Source organism: Pteropus medius, unplaced genomic scaffold (genome assembly GCF_902729225.1).
Source record: "Pteropus medius unplaced genomic scaffold, Ma_sr-lr_union100, whole genome shotgun sequence".
Classification (NCBI taxonomy): domain Eukaryota; kingdom Metazoa; phylum Chordata; class Mammalia; order Chiroptera; family Pteropodidae; genus Pteropus; species Pteropus medius.
This window is the reverse complement of record NW_024344371.1, coordinates 8,136,172-8,141,022: the sequence shown is the minus strand read 5'-3', so window position 1 is coordinate 8,141,022 and position 4,851 is coordinate 8,136,172. Positions and strand designations below refer to the sequence as shown.

At 36.1% G+C, this 4,851-nt stretch overlaps 2 pseudogenes; both read left to right on the top strand.

The window, feature by feature from the left end:
• Positions 1–1,027: 1,027 nt before the first annotated feature.
• LOC120608573 (M-phase-specific PLK1-interacting protein-like) lies at positions 1,028–1,705 on the top strand (annotated as a pseudogene).
• Positions 1,706–2,780: 1,075 nt separating this feature from the next.
• LOC120608636 (uncharacterized) lies at positions 2,781–2,899 on the top strand (annotated as a pseudogene).
• Positions 2,900–4,851: the final 1,952 nt, after the last annotated feature.

Here is a 4,851-nt window from a genome sequence, read left to right as displayed (position 1 = left end):
CCTTTTTAGTCACACCACTACCCCCGCTACCCATCATTCTTGACAATCACTAATGTATTTGCCATCTCTATAAAAATTCAGCATGATGCCCTTGAGATCTATCCAAGTTCATGTGTCAATAGTTTTTCTTTTTATTGCTGAGTAGTATTCCATGGTATGGATGGGCCACAGTTTGTTTAGCCATTTAACTATTATGGCATATTTTGATTGTTTCCAGTTTGGGGTTATTACTAATAAAGTTTCTATGAACAATCATGTATACATTTTTGTGTAAACATTGGGTTTTAATTTCTCTGAGACAAATATCCAGTAAAATTGCTGGGACATATGATAAATGTATGTGGTTTTTGTTTGTTTGTTTTTAAAAACTGCCAAATTATTTTTGAGAGTGGCTGTACTATTTTACATTTCACTGGTAATGTACATGTAATTCAGTTTCTCCACACTCCCACCAGTACCTTATCAATCTTTGGGCTTTTTAAAATAATTTTTTATTTCTCCGTTACAGTTGACACACAATATTATATTAATTCAGGTGTACAACATAATGATTATGAAGTGATCACCCAGGTAAATCAAGTACCCACATTATTGACTATATTTCCTTTGCTATATTTTACATCCTCGTGACTATTTTGTAACTACCAATTTGTACATCTTAATCCCTTCTCCCCTTCACTCATCTCCCTGAGCCCGCCACCCTCCACCCCATCTGGCAACCATTAAAATATTCTCTGTATCTATGAGTTTTTCTTTAGTTTGTTCATTTACTTTGCTTTTTAGATTCCACATGCAAGTAAAATCATATGGTATTTGCTATTATGTCTGACTTATTTCACTTAGCATAATATCCTTTAGGGCCATCCATATCATTGCATATGACAAGATTTCATTCCTTTTTATAGTCGGTGGGTAGGGGGAGTTGTGTAAGGGAATATGTGGGAACTGTGTGTTTTCTCATTTTTTTTCTATAAACATAAATAATCTGCTTTAAAATTTATTGCTTTTTGGGTCAGGACAGTTCCACAGGTGGAACGTGACTGTGAGATCTTGGTCTGCATCTCCAGATATGCACCGACAGAATTTTCAACCCCCGAGTCCTCCTTACCCCGGACCGGTGTAAGAGGTTGGGGTAGCGGGAGCAGCTTCCGGGGTACCGCAGGCAGAGGCGGACCACAGCCGCCCTCCCCTCAGGACGGGTACCGGAACCCGCACCGCACGTCGCCATTGGGGGCCCGTCTAGGCCCTACGGGCGCAGCCACTCTCTGCGACAGTACAGCAGCTTCCTCGGGAGCTTATTCCGGTCGCCATCCTCTGGCGGCTACTCTGGCTCCTACTCCAGGTCCCTGCAGGATTTCAGCAGCAATTCGACTACTCCTCAGGGCAACAGCAGACCCATTCCCAGAGTTCTCCAAGGACATCTACACATTTTGGATCAGGGTGTGGTAGAGAAAAAAGAATGTCTAATGAGTTGGAAAGTTATTTCAAGCCTTCAATGCTTGAAGACCCTTGGGCTGGCCTAGAACCAGTATCTGCAGTGGATATGAGTCAACAATACAGCAATACTCAAACATTCACAGGCAAAAAAGGAAGGTACTTTTGTTAACATTTCTGAAATTCAACTGAAAGCTTCATGTGTCCGGAACATCTTGGACAAAACTTTTACTTGTATAATTACATTAAACCCTAACATGATAACTTTGAATAATTAGTTGGATCTTCTTGATATTTTTCATCTTATCAAATATTGTTGGTATTAGAGAAGACATATGGTGGTATAACTTGCAATATTTAGTTCTGGAAGTACCTACCACATTTTAGAAGATTTAGTTTCCAAATATTTAATATTCTTGGTTATATAATGGACATTTGTCTTTTAATGTTTTTCCGTTGTCTTAAAATATTTTGTCTTTCTAGCTAAAAAAAAAAAAAAAATTATTGCTTTTTTTGAATGGGAAAAAGATCTAAATAGACAGTTCTCCAAAGAAGAATTAAAAATGTCCAGTAAGCACATGAAAAGTGTTCAATACAATTAACCATCAGAGAAACAAATTAAAACTACTTTGAGATGCTACTTCACACTCACCAGGATGCCTATAGTCAAAAAGACAGATACTAATAAGTGTTGGCAAGGATATGGACAAATTGGTACCCTCATACACTGCTGGTGGGAATGTAAAATCATGTAGTCACTTTGGGAAACCGTATGGAAGTTATTCAAAATGTTAAACATAGAAGTACCATATGATCCAGCAATTTCACTCTTAGGTATATATCCAAGGGAACTAAAAGCATACGTCCACAAAAACTTGTACATAGATGTTTGTAGATATATTATTCATAATGGGCCAAAAGTGAAAAAAAATCCCAAATGCCCATCAACTGATAAAATGAATAAATAAAACGTAGTATATCCAAACAATGTAGTATTAATCACCAATAAAAAAAAATGATGTAATGATACATGCTGCTACATGAATGAACCTTGAAAACATTATGCCAAGCAACAAAAAAGCAGTCACGAAAGACCACATATGATTTCATTTATATGAAATATCCAGAACAAGTAAATCCATAGAGACAGAAAGTAGTTGCCTAAATTTGGTGGTAATGGTTATAAGGTTTCTTTTGGGGGTGATAAAAATGTTCTAAAATTGACTGTAGTAATTACTCTGTTAATATACTAAAAACTATTGAATTCTACAGTTTAAACTGATGAATTATATAGTATGTGAATTATGTCTCAATAAAGCTATATGTTATTTTTAAAATAAGGGATTGTCTATGGCCATGCAACCCTGAACACACCCGATCTTGTCTGATCTCAGAAGCTAAGCAGGGTCGGGCCTGGTTAGTACTAGGATGGGACACCACCTAGGAATACCAGGTGCTCTAGGCTCTAAAAATAAATTAATATAAATAAATAAATTAATAAAAGTAAAGGATCGATTGAGAATATTTCTAGGAATAAGAATCAAAAGTGATACATTTAAAGTAAGCGGCACTACATATTTTTTTAATTCTAAAATTTTCCAACATATTTGCATGCACTGAGCCAAAAATCTAAAACCGACTCTAACAACTAGATAACCACAAACATCACGTGAGACATAGAGAAAGTAGTATCAAACCAAGTCTTAAGTTTCTGCTACAAATCATTCTCATTGATTTTAAGGAGAGAACTTTTTTACATTTTGATAGCCAGCTTATAGGATGGCTGCCACAATCCAAACATTCCACTCTGACATGGTAACATGCAGCAGAAAAAAAGTGAGCTTCGTCCTATGTGTCTTTTTTAAGAGTAAGGCAATATTTTTCAGAAGCCCCACTGCAGATTTCTCCTCATTTCTAATTGGCCATAATTATGTGGAGGTTGGGGTGGCAGGTGGGAAAGATTTAGCATAATTGACTTATACCATCAAAATTTACCTGTGTCTAGAGGGCAAGGAGTGTATATCAGAACAAAATCAGGCAAGGATGTTGAGTGGCACCAGCAGACCCTGCTATATGTCAAAGACAAAAAAGAAATATGAAATAAAAATTTTACCATATGTTCTTCAGCTCTGAATGAGATATGTGCACTTCCTTCTGTACCAAGTCAAAAATAAAGCAAGAGTTTTTGGGTTTCCTGTAGCTGGTTGATTTCTCCAGGAATTTTTCCCCCTCAAAAAGCAACTATCACTCACTAAAAAATGTGTACAATGCCACACATTCTAGGAAGTCATCAGAAACTTCTAGGTCTTTGCTAGCACATTATTAGCATCAATCACTATTCCTCACCAGTAGTCCTTTACCATACAATTTTGCTTGTATGCTTAGTTGCAGAATAACACCAATTCCTTATTACTCAGGATGAGTGTCATTTATTCACTTATCAAGTATTTACTAAACACAGCTAACCTGATGCTATACTAATGAGGGTTAACACCTGCTGAATGCCTACTACATTCCAGGTACTATTTTAAGTACTTTACATATAGTACTTGTGTGTCTAATCCTCATAGGATCTTTTATTAAGTAGATATTTCTACAATTTCTATTTTGTAGATGAATGAGTTATCAAATAGTTTAGTATCATTCCACAGAACACAAAAATAAGTAAGGCATAAGCCCCTATTTTACAGGCAATAAAGGAAACTGAGACTTACAATAAGCCATTTGCTGGAGGATAAGCAACAGGGTGGGACGGGCAAAACCAGGACTCAAACCAGAACAGTCTAACTCCATAATTGATACTAATCAACAGCTACTGCATTACATATTCATGGAGAATATTTTGTCTTAAGAGACTAGAAGTGAATGTAATTCATACAAGACCATTTTATCCAGTTAGACAATGGCTTTCCAAATAAGATATTCAAAAGCTCATATTGATTTTTGTAAAATGACTTCAAGAGACTGTGTTAATTATTCCAGACTCCACTTAAATCTTAAACTTCCATCTCAGATTTCTGCTGCTAAGTTGTTTCTGTTCTGAGACATTATTTATAACACACAGTTTACCAGATTTGTTTTTAACAATGGGTATACATATGTGCACCAGTTAGGCTTATTGGATTTATAGATAAAAACTCTGCTTAGTCTACCACGATTGTATTTCAACTCTCTCAAGCAAGTCATCAAATTTAAAAAAATGATGAAATCTATTAAAGAGAATCAGAACCAGATTGCTAGAACACCTACTCTGTGTCAGAAAAATTTAATTTAACTAACCAGATTTCTCATCCCTTACGAAGTCGCTCCATACTCAATAATTGGAAATTGTCCTGTCTAATTATCAGCAGTACTCTGACTTCTATTCTACCTGCTGACATCCTTTCAGAGTCTCCTTCCTCCAGGACACTCTCCTGA